Source organism: Apis dorsata, unplaced genomic scaffold (genome assembly GCF_000469605.1).
Source record: "Apis dorsata unplaced genomic scaffold, Apis dorsata 1.3 scaffold_235, whole genome shotgun sequence".
Lineage (NCBI taxonomy): Eukaryota > Metazoa > Arthropoda > Insecta > Hymenoptera > Apidae > Apis > Apis dorsata.
Window position 1 is genome coordinate 261,065 of NW_006263516.1, and position 13,636 is coordinate 274,700.

The window sequence follows — 13,636 nt, forward strand, 5'->3', positions numbered from 1 at the left end:
AAAAAAAGTGATTTTGTGTTGTGAAAAGCAAAGAAAATTCGAAATTTTGTATACAAAAAAAAATTTACAGATTTATTTGATTACTAGATTTATTTATTCGATAATTTTAACCAAAATTAGTTAAATTAGTTTAAATTAGTTAAAATTTTGTGTATATTTAATGTATAAGTAACATCCAATAATTAAAAGAATATATTTTAAGAATTAAAAGTAATTAATGAAATAATTTAAAAAATATAATATAATGATAAAAAATTTTTAAAAAATTATTTTTTCAAAATTCATCAATTTTTATTTTTTGAAGATTTTTTTAACCTTGTAAATATCTTTTATATATTTTTTTTAATAACATGTGCTTGCAAGAAATTTTTGAAAAATCATCTATTTGAATTACATAAATTAAAACAAAATGGATATATATAAATAAATTAAATTGGACGATATAAATAAATTCTGAAAAAATAATATTTTTTAAAATATCATTTTAAAAAATATGTCACTATTCTCACTTTGTCACTATATTATATTACAATATACATATTACAAAAAAACACTATATCTTTTAATTTAATTTTTTTCTAGTAAATATTCAATTCCAATAATATCCTATAAAAACCTTCTTTTTTAAATAAATCTCTTTTAACAATTTTATCAACAATTTTTTGCGAAATTATAAATAATTTTATCATTCGAATTAAATTCTCGAAAAGTTTTAAACTTTTTTCGAATCTTCAAACTGTCAAACTTCTCTTTTTAACAGGAAAGGAACTACGTAGCTGCACGATACATTACATTAGATAACATAATAAAATACTGTATTTTTCGTTTTATACAAAATACACGTAACTTCCTTCTATATAGCATGAACATAGTAAAAGCTTTGCCAGCGGCTAACTAAGATAAGTAAAGAAATAAGCGGCTGCATTTCGTTACTCGTGTCGCACGTGCAGTATAATAATGCCAAAGGTAGTTGGATAAAAGGAGAGAAAAAGATAGGTTGCATTTATGTAAATACATATACAAGCACTGCTAACTGTACCAGTATTATTAACATGGCTTTGCATGGCTTAATATTTAAATTAGCAATCTATAGTTGGAATTCGTTTCAACGATAGTGCACGCTTCCGTAGATTATTAATATAAGTGAACTTGGTCAATATGACAGGTGGTACGCTTGTAAATGAACTTCTATATGTTTCTACATGTTTCAAAGTGCACTTCATGCAATCTTTTCAGATCTGTTGGAAACGAGTCGTGCTTCCTTTTAATTAATTGATTCTGCTTAACGAGCAACTTGGATCTATTAGTCGAGTAATTTTTCTGAACGTAATGATTAATATGCTCGTTTGTTTCCGTTACATTGTATTCCTTTCTCAAGTTATTAACATTAAATTATTTCTTTTTTGTTTTTCGTTTTTTTCATTATATAGATATTCTATATTTTTATATAATTATAATTTTCATATTTATATTTTTTTCAAAATAATGAATAGAATAGTTTCATATTTTATCATTTTATATAAAAAATGTTTTACTATCAGAGTTCTTCTTTCTTGAATTTTCAATTTTATTTTTCGAAAATAGTTCCAATATATTTACAAAATTTTCAAAGTAATTTCTAATATATACATATTTAAAAAAACTTACGCTCTATTTTACTTATAAAAATTATTTTGTAATTATTTTTTATATAATAACGAACAATTGTAATCTTATGAAATTCATTCTGAAAGAAAATGACCTTGACAATATATATCAAAATCAAGATCATTGAAAATGGATCTTCTAAATCTTATTTATTTTATATGTACGTTTTATTGTAAACATTAAAAGTAAATATATAAAAAAATATGTTAAATGTGAATATAATGTGAAGAAAATATCAATAAAAGTAAAGCGTATAAGCATTAAACTGATTGAAAGTTGATATTGAATGAGCGTATTGAGTACACGTAAAAGGATAAGAGTATTCTTGAAAGCGGTCAGTCCATTAAAAAATACAATACATTGAATCCAATGAATGGAAAAATGAGATAATAATGAAAGATTATAGCAAAAAAAGCGAAAAGAATAATTATGCTATTTACATATATGTACATAGTAATGTTATTTGTTTAATGTTATTCACAATTTTTCGCGTAAACTTCATCGCGTATCACGTATATAAATAAAACCATAGAGAAGATTGAAATCATTATGACATGCATTTTGTTAATTTTGCAATGTATCTCATAATCAATTATTTATGATATAATGAAAAATAAAATCAAAGAAGAATGATCGAAACAAGAAAATACTATTTTTTAATTTTAACAATATTTTGTTGTAAGAATACTTAAAATGGTTATGAATTTTATAATCAATTTGTTTTTCACCTTTCTCTAACATTATAAACATATTAATTCTTTATACAATCTATAATCAATGAGTTTAATAAGATAAAATCTATAATCAATGAGTTGAGTTTAATAAGATAAAAATTGTGTTTAATAAAAAATATGATTTTATTATTTGATTACTTTATATTTATTATACTTTATATAAATTTTATAATGTTTTTTAATCAATTTTTAATATTAATATTATAATATTATTTTGAATAATTAAATAACAAAAATATAAATTCTTATTTTTATTTTTATTTATTAACATAATATTAATTGAATTATTTTAATGAATCAATAAATCAGAATAAGATCATTTCTCTCGCTCTTTGTGACGAAAATATAAATGAATTTTTGATTATCAATTATGTTGTTGTATTAACGCAATAATGGAATTTTTTTCAAATATATATAAATTCTTCCCCTTATACACAAATCCATTATGGATGGATTTCATTTCCAAACTTTCCTTGGAGTATCTCGGCTAATTCTTCGCAATATGGATTCAGCATTCCCATTATGTGAGTATCATGAAAATGGATGCAAATTTGCAGATCCAATAAGATTTTGAGGCAAATTGCAAGGCATTATAAAGGGAGAAGATTTTACAATAAGATTCATAGACAAAGATCAAATTATCAAGAAGATTATAGAAATTGATGAAAAGTAAAATAGCAAATACAAGATTCGAAGCAATCATGTTGTTTGGCACTAAAATTGTTCCAAAGATATTATCATCAAGAAATAAGTAAGAGCAAATATATTAAGATATAGTACCTATATTATAGGTACTATAAGATACTAAGATAATATACCTATATTATAAATTAAATTATTATATTAAATTATAATTATAAAAAATAAAAACTACCAAAAAAATATAGAATTAAATAGTTCTTCAGCTATGAAATGAGATGAGAAAATATATTATAATTATAAATAGTATTATAAAATATATTAATTTATTAATTTATATAATTTATATATATATTAAATATTAATTTATATTTATATAATTTAATGATAACTAGATATATGCAGTATCAAGTAAATAACTATATTTGACGAAATAATTTGGAGAAATATTGTCTTTGTATCGCACTGTATTATTTTTTGCTTTTATTATATTATTGCCATCGATGATTTAAAAATAATAACGGAAAATAGATATCATGTTTCTTCTAACCGTTTGTTATTATCGTAATACGCTCACGAATTTACATTACGGTAATAGAATCTGCAAGATATTATCAATGAGTGGTAACCAATCGTTGAATCATATATAAAATCGTGCCTACATCGAAATCGGCCAATCAAACAACAAACGTACAATAAAAACAAAAATATTTCTCTCGCTACAATTGTGAAAAGACAATATATATAATATGTGTAGCTATACCAGCATCGAATCGATGTAATATCAAGATTACCAGGAAGTTTGATACCGTGACATCTATCACCACTGATATAGATCCACGAGGAATTTTTGTGCATTATCGAGGAATGGTATTGTCCTCGTTTATAATGATCACCAAACGAATCATCGACGATATATTTCGTCGAGTGACGGGACACCTGTCGTATAACAATTCATGTTGCACACTCTCGCAGACGTATTTTTTTAAACAGCTTTCATTTATCACATTGCCGTAAACAATGGATGGTTTATTCAATTTGAGACAGGATGTATATAGATTAGTTGGTTAATTCCCGCTAAATTGGCTTTCATGAATAATAGCTTTGATCTCGCAAACCACGCGATGAAAATTTAAAAATGATGCTTGACAGTAATGGTATGCCAGTCGCGTTTGAACAAGGACATTTGCTCTTTTTTTTTTTTGCTTCGAGTAAACTGAATCCGTTTGCGGTTCTCGTCGATTTGTTCATCCTACTAATTGCTTCCGCCATTCTCTCTACAATTACCTCCGCCGTTGCTTTGCACTAAACGCATAGATTACTTTCTTCTTTTATTTATTTCAGATCGCTAGTTCGAGTGAATTCTAATTCATTATTTTCTATGCTTTTTGCGTTTCTTTCTTTCGTTCGTTTGATTAAATAAATCTTATGAAGAAATTTTGTACTTAGAAATTTTATACTTTATATGTATATTTATGTATGTATCTTTGATATGTGTATATACACACTATTGAATATTAGGGATATCAAAAAATTTATTAATATATTCTGATGAATCTAAATAAAAAAATATTGTACAACGCAACCTATTTATTATTGATAAAATCAACATTTTTAATTATTTCTGAAATAGATAAATGTACTGCAAATTTGTTGAATTTTTTGTTTCATATTTTTTGCATCGTTGATGGATTAAAACACATTTTGTTTTTTAATGTTTTCTAAAGGAAAAAATTTATCATCCAGATGATGACGGAAATTCTCTATCATCGAAAATTGCCTTTGCAATTCCCGTCGTGACTCTTTTGCATTCATGAATTTCCAAAATCTCACGCACACACATATGCACAAAGAGATATAAAATTCGATCATGTAACTTACACTCCGGATAATGCTAATGCTAGCGATATCATAAATTCTAAAATTTATAATCCAGGTAATTTTCAATAAAAATAGATCATCATCCAGTGTTTTGAAAGATGATATTGCGATACAAAAAAATATTTCACTTAAAAAAATCATATTGATCTTGACGTAACCTTGATTTCTTCATTCAAGATCAAATGGATCATGATTATTCAATACAATTTTTAAAACCTTAAAATTTTAATCTAAAATATTTTTTTAAAATATTTATGTTTTTTTTTAAATTTGTTCAACATTCTGTATATTTATTTATGTAAAATTATGTAAAATAATATTTGTTAAAAATATTTTTTTAATACAAATTAGATAATAATAATTTATTTTTATTTAAACATTTTTTACTTTTTCTTCAAAATTTTTATCCATTTCTTTCTTTAACAATCCAAAAATTTTGCTCGAAATTTGATCAAACTAACACACATATTTAAATATCTTTGTATGAAAATAGTCATGTACAACTTTCATTTTCTTTTTTTCTAAGTACATTCTCCTCAAATTCAGTAATAATTATAATATTATAAAAGAAGAAGTAATATAATGAATGAATTTAAAAAATTAATATGTATTATACATTTCTTTTAATCAATCAATGCTTTTATTATTACATCATTTGAATTATCATGGAATGTAATTATATTTAATTTATCTAATTATAATATTTTATAAATTTAATATTATCTTTTGTGAACTAATAATAATTTTTCTATTCATTAAATAAATAATACACATATATATATATCACGTGAAATTACGAAAAAATATATATATATTTCTGAGAAAATAATTTGAACATAATGAACTAACAGGTTTCGCAAAATTTATTTTAAATAGTTACATAAATTATTCTTTTCTTCATAATATGAAGAATATATAAGAACATCAAAAATTTATATTTTTTTCTATGAGTTATTCGTTTAAATTTGGTTAATAAAAAATTCGTTAAAATTCGTTTATATATATTCGTAAAAAATATACAAATATATACGAAAAATAAAATAGTTGCAATAAACCATATCACATATTTCTTTATTTTTAGTTTTCATGAATATATTTATATTGAGCGAGCATGAAATAAAAATTATAATATTTTTAAACAAATATTTAATGTATTAAACAAATTAATGTAAGAATTTCTATTACTATTCTTCAAGATTAATTATTTATTTAAAAAATTAGAAATTACATCAACAAATAGATAAAATACCAAAACTGCGAAACAAGTTTCCCGCGTTACTTGAATTTTCATGGTCGAGGAAGCGACAGCAAAAGTCTTCTTCCAGATACGTAATATCATACGTACCAGGAATACCAACAAAACGGACAGAAACTTCATAGTCCCAACGGGTTGAAACAAGGAAAAGACGAAGAACAGGTCATATTAAACCGTGTGAAACTTTCACATTGAAAATACGCAACGTAATCCGCAACGGCTATTAAGACGCGGCCATCAAGGAAAATGGCGATAACGAGTACGCGTACTTTTGCGAAGCCAGACTGTACAATATTACTTGAAAACCGCATCGCTTGTAAAGGGACCTCCTTGTTTATCCTTCATAAATTCCATAAATTTTCAACCCGTTAATGACAACATCCCACAGTTCTGGTAGGTCGGCACAAAATGTATTTATATTACGAAGCGGCATAGCGTAAATGAATTTGTTCATAAACACCGGTAACCTTGACCATTGGTAGCTGAGATTCTTCTGGAGGACTTCGAGGATATTGAAGGCATGCTGGTTACTTCGAAATGCGAATCTTTCGTTGACCTTTTATTTTTTTTTTTTTCTTTGATCCATTAATGCATTCTATCCAGGAGATAATGATTATTGTTATAATCAATTTATGTGAAAATTTTACTTGATTCGTAGATATATTTAAGAAGAAGTATATAAAGCATTTGATCTAACTTGTGACATTTACTTTATTTTTATTAATTAATGTACAGAATAAATATGTAGAATAACAAATCTCTCAAAATTTGCTGTACAATTTTCTTTTTCGAATTATTAAATTTTAAATATAATCGAAAATTTAACGTTTCTTGAATTTTCATCGTCTAATTCTAATATTCAATATGCGTAGCAAAATTTCACTTTTTGAATCTCTTCGAAGATATTTTTATTTTTATTGATGAATCTTTTAAATGTTTCTGGATAAATTATTGTATAATAAAAATATAATAGAATAATATAAAATTTAATGCGTCTATTTCAGAAATATTTCAGATATTTTGAAAACAATAAAAAAAAAAATAATAAAAATTGTAGATACAAATGACTAATGATATTACCAACAGAAGGTATAAAAAAAATGTTTGGAATATAAGGATATAATATAAATGATTATTTTACACTTGAAAAATATTATATAATCCATTGTTATATATTTTCATTTCTCATTTCAACAATTTTTCAATATTTCTTCTGTAATGCATCATACCATAAATATATTATAATAGAATAAATATATAAATGCTGCAATCTTTATGAAATATTTATCTAGTACACATCGTTATACAAGCATGAAGCCATATATGCAAGATTAACAGAGATCGTCAGTTAATTATATCTTTTATAAATCGATAAAAAACAAACATTATTTCAGATATATTTTTTTATATTCACATTCGTGGCATGAATTATGACTCCAATTAAATAAAGACAAGTTATATTCATTTAATTTCAATTCTTCAGAGTGAAGATTATCTAGCTTGAGTGAAGATTATTGAATGTAAAAAAATTTGAATGAAAAATTTATTGAATGTCAAATAATACAATAAATATAATAATATTTATTAGTTGTACATCAACAAATATTTATTTAACAGTAAATACACATTATAAAAAAATATTTTATTTATCTTATATATTTATCAATTTTTAACTTTGTATATTATTTGATTTATTTTCGAATTATACATTTCTTTCTCATGAAGAAACTAAATTTATATATTTTCTATTATAAATTATGATTTTTATTTAAAACATAATTAGAATTTTGTTAAGAGGATAAAAATATTAGAAAATAAATTCTAATTTTATGTTAATTATTGTTTCGTTTATAAATATGTAGTAATTTCCCCTATAAATATTTTATTATCCGAAAATTACTTAAATAAATGTTTACGAAGTTAATAGATATGTAATATCACAATGATTTTAACATCTGACTTGTTTCAATAATCAGACTGACAAATATAGATCTATTAACCTAATAAATATATCAATAATTAAAAATACTTTGAAGAAATTTGTATAAAGAATCAACGAAATTATATGCATATAATTTATCTCTAAATTTTTCTATTTTAAATAAAATAATTAAAAAAAAAAAGGAATTAGAAAAAATGGATTTATAGAATTAAAAATTAAAGATTATTAAAATTTATAAATTTAATATTATAAATTTATTAAAATTAAAAATTATAAATTATCTCTAAAACTTATATTTCAAATATTTGATTTTTTCTTCTTCATTATTGAAAGTTATTGCTATCAATTCTTAATGAAGTTTTATTTTTCAATAAGGAGGCTTTCTATAGATTAGCATTAATCGAAACTTATTGCGGTCGAGTGAGTTTTCAATATCATTGGCAATGCAGATTTAATAATTTTAATTGAAATAAAGGAAATGACTGTGCCTCTGGAAGTTTACATCGCGTCAGCAACTACTTAAGCATAACAGTATAAAGTTTTGGTGGTTACTCCGCAAGTTAACTGAAAACAAAGCCGAACGTCTTTGGAAAGAGGAACATAGAAGTTCGTAACGAAGTACAAACTTGGATACAATCTACTTGCATACAGGATACGTACTGTATAGAAGAGTTAGTTAGGAAGATTACTTTGAAACCGTACTGCCTTCAAACGTGTCTGGCATAATTTTAACAAAGTTAATTTATTATGTTTTTCTGTAAAAAAATTTTCTTTACTGGAAAAATTTTCTTTCTATAAACGTTTACAATCTATTGATGATTAAGTCGTTAATTATTTGCATTACTAAGATTTTCTCGAATAGTTCACATCGATAGTTACGATTTTTAATTTTTTTCTGCTCTCTATATTAATGCATAAGAATATCAAGTTAAAATTTCAAATTGGAAGATTAGATTTATTTATTTCAAAGATCTTTTATAAAATCCATAATATAATCCAGAATAATAATTGTAATTTAATCATAAAGAATTATTATGTTCATTCAGAAATGTTAATCATTTTTTCTATGAATTATATAAAAAGAATGAAATTAATATTCAAGATAAAAAAAAAAATAAAAATAAAATTCTGAAAAATTAATAAAACTAATAAAAAAAATAGTCATATAATTCAATACAGAAATATACGAACATAATATATCATATATTGCATAAATATCAAATTTATGATATAAATATTATAGAAATATATTAAAATTATACAGGATATTAATATAAATAATAAAATGATTATTTATTAAATTAGTAATTTAATTAATATTATAATTAGTAATAAGCAATTTAAATTAGTATTAGATGAAGCAAGATGGAAATAGAATGAAAAATTAGTGTGATAAAGATAGGATTCTCTTATTCTATCAATATTTTATTTCTTCAAAAATTTCAATAAATAACTAATATTATTTAGCTAACATTTTTATATATTAACTTTTGTGTTTGTTTTAATTTTGTTGTTGTTTTTCAAAATCTCATGAATTATATTAACATTACATAAAAAACAAATAAATGCTATCTTGATTAATTAAATTATTTTATTTGTAAGTTATTTATAATATACTATAAAATTATTTAAAAAACAAACATATTTCTTTGATATTTCCATACAGATGTAAGTGATTGAAAACAGATTTTATATTTCGTACTTATAATTTAAAAGATATCAAATTTCTGAGCAAGCCAATTAAACTTTATGAGAAGCTGTAGAAATTCTCGATAATAAACTATCGACATATTATGAACTAAGCTAGATTTCCTTCATTTTCATCTATATCGTCATATTAATTTCTAATTAACAAAAGAGATGTTTGTTAGTTTTTTGTAAACTAACTTTAGAATTATTTATAATAAATTTTCTTTTGTTAAAAAGAAATTTATATCCAATTTTTTTATATATTTAACATAAAACTTTAATTGAAATTTTCAAAAATATAATGAACAAGAAAATACAAATAAATCGCAATATTCATGAAATATTATAATATATATAATTCAAATCAGATCATAAAAGCATTCCAATATTTTTATTTTTTAAGCAAATGTTAATTTTTTATTTTTAATTAAACTTTGTTAAATTTTGTGATTGTACATTAGATTACAGTCACAATTGTAGATACAATCACGTATAATAACTTTTTTTTAAATATCATTTTAAAGATGATATCAATCCTCAAATCATTTTTTAAATATAATTTTTTTAAATATAATTTGATGTAGATCATTATTTATTTCAATTTACTTTGAAAAATAATAATCAATAATAATCAATAATAATGAATCATTAGTTTTGATATTTTATATATAATTTATATTTAAAAAATATAATTAAAATTTTTATTTTAATTATTTTAAATTAATTTTTATTTTAAATTAAAATAATTAAGAATAATTTTTATTTTCAATACTAAATTTATGTGATGAAAATCATACGATTAGTAATTGAAGTTTCAAGCAATTAGCATGTTTTCCATCGAATTCGAATGACTAACTGTACTGAATTTCTTCGAAGAGGAATAGCCAATGCACAAAAAATCGTGTATTTACGATTAGTTTAAACTTCGTCTCTGAAAGTACTTTAACACAAGCTTTCCATTTGAACTATTTTCGGAAATAATCTGCTCGTTCGAACTGAAAGAAAGATACAATAACTTACGGTTGATCGTTTAGAAAGTTGGAAACACAGGTTGTGTAATATATAAAGTTTTTTTCACAATTTCGAAAAGTTTGATAGTTTCGACCGATACAATTCTGTTAAAAAAAAAAAATAAATAGATGAAATTTTATTAAAACTATTCGCAATTAATTGTAATATAATGAAATATATTGTTGATAAATAATAATAATCATTACATTTTATACAATAATAATAGTACATATTCATAATTCAATATGAATAATAAATGTAAAATTTATAAATTACTTATGTAATATAAAATTAAGAATATCATATTAATATATAAAAATTATATTCAATGTATGATTTAATTAAGGAAATTTTTATTCATATTATTTTTCAATTGAAGTTCATTATGATTATATTGCAAAATATTGCATAAAAATTATAAAATTTTATATTATAAAACTCATATATCAATATAATGAGATTTATAAAAATAATAAATAATAAAAATAAAAAAATTTTGTAACACTATTATTTAGATTGAAACAAAATTTGAATTTGCAATAATAAATATAATAAATTATCACATGAAGCTTTTCTTTTTTTTAAAACTGATCATCACAATTTCGTGAATTAGGATTGGATTATTGAGATAAACTTTCATTTACATAATAAATCAAATAAAAATTTTATTTTTTATTTATTAGCTTACTTCATTCTATAATATCAATTGAATAAGAAAGTATTTAAAAAATAAATTATTTTAAAATTTTACTACAAAAATATAAAAATATTCTATGTTAGAATTTTAAATGAAATTTTTATTCTGAGCTATTTTTTTAATCTTCTAGTTCTATCTTTAACTAATTGTAAATAACTATATTTGTTATTTTAAATTTTCTATATTTTCTTTATATTTTCCTTATATATTTCGTGATTCAAGATATAATATGTGTTCCTGATATGCAAAGAACTTTATTATTTATTTATTGTCTTTCATTTATTATTTGAAATAATAAAATATTTGGTAAATTATAAAATAATTTATTTTTGTAAAAGAATACTAATAATATTTTAAAATTAATTTGCAAGCATTTTTATTTCAAATAAATTTATTTTTTACTTTATTCAAAATAATTATTTGTTTCTTTATTTATGATTTTTATTTCAAATGAAATATTCTGTTTCATATCTATCAATATAGACTCATATATTAATATAAGTTACACATAAAATATTTTTAAAAAAATTCGTATTTATAAATTTTCATATTCTTTTATTTTAATATTTTATTAAAAAGTTTTATAATATTATATTTATATATTATATATTTAATATATTTGAATGAAATGATTTATAATAACTAAAATCATATATCATATTTATAGTAATTAAAATCATTCAATTTTTTCCATCATTTTCTATCTATAGATTGAATTTATATCATTACAGACTTGATATTATTCAAAATAAATTAATTAAAATAAATAAATTATTTGAAAAATAATAATTTTTTATTTACATTATTTCTTAACTACATTTTACATATCAAATATACATATACATATAATTTTGAAATCAACATTTATTTAAATATATAAATAATTTTTTTTTATATTATTTTATTATTTAAAATTTATTTAAAATAATTTTCTATATTATTTTTTATTGAAATATAAATTTCCATATAATGTTTTACATATATAAAATGAAGATACATATGTTAGAAATATAAATAGATATTTAAAAATTGCAAAAAGAGACAGATAAATTGCATCATCTCTTTTGAGAACAAATAATAAACAATAAAGAGAATTATAAATATAAATTTTCCATACTTTTAATTAATTAATTAATTGAGTTCGATATATTATATTGAAAATTATTTTTTTCAAATATTTGAAAATAATTCAAAAATGAAATATAAAAATGAATAAAATAAAATTATTTTTTACGTAAAATAAAAATAATTCATTATTTCAAATGATTATTTGTTTATTTTTGAAATAAAATATGTCCAACCTTACACTATGATTCTCAGCCCGCCAATATGAGTAACGTATTTTTCATTTCTCTTTAGAAAATCTTACACAAATCAAAACAAAAAACATCGTTTTTTTGCTGTCCTGTTTTTACTATACACAGTTTGACTTTCATCGTACCACGTAGTCTCGAAATTAAAGTGTACCGTTGTCAAACGATTCAGCGATGGTTTGTCATGCAAATTCAGTTCTTTTTATCGTGAAATCGGTTTTCCAGAAAAAGTCATCGACCGTGGAATATATCTTCTCCACGGAATCGCTCCTTTTGATCCAAGAGACGAAATTCTACGCTTCGATGCCCGCGATTCGCCAACTTTCGCAATTTACGAAACATTCCGTGTTCTTGGAAATAGCGACCATGGTACAATCGGTTCCTTTTACGATTTCTTTCTGCTTTCTTCTCTATATTATTCGTTTAATGGCCGGATTATATCCTGTGGTTGAAAGAATACCTCATGCAAAAATCTAAAGACTTTCAACTATTTCATTTTAATAGTTTGAATATCCTTTCCCTTCCGTAGTTTTATAGGATAACGAGGTTGCATCTTTTCGCGAGTTTGCATCTTTTTAATATTTACGATAATTGTTTCATATTTCAGAATGCATATTCAGTGAATTTAATTTTTACTTTAACGTTAGATTTACCGAGAAAATCGAAAACATTTCTTTGATATCTCTCGATTATTATTTTAAGTCTTATTCTTTTTTATATAACTTTTTATTAAAGTGGATGAATTTAAACTTAATAAAACCTAAACTTTTAAATTATTATGCAAAATTATGAAATTAAATTATATTATATATAATATAATATAATATA

At 21.9% G+C, this 13,636-nt stretch overlaps 1 long non-coding RNA gene across 1 annotated transcript in view; it reads left to right on the top strand.

The window, feature by feature from the left end:
- Positions 1-13,636, top strand: part of LOC116185642 — a 24,806-nt gene that overhangs the window by 3,729 nt on the left and 7,441 nt on the right. The window contains exon 2 of the long non-coding RNA XR_004150508.1: positions 10,838-10,840. This is a non-coding gene — a long non-coding RNA (uncharacterized LOC116185642). The remainder of the gene's footprint in view (positions 1-10,837; positions 10,841-13,636) is intronic.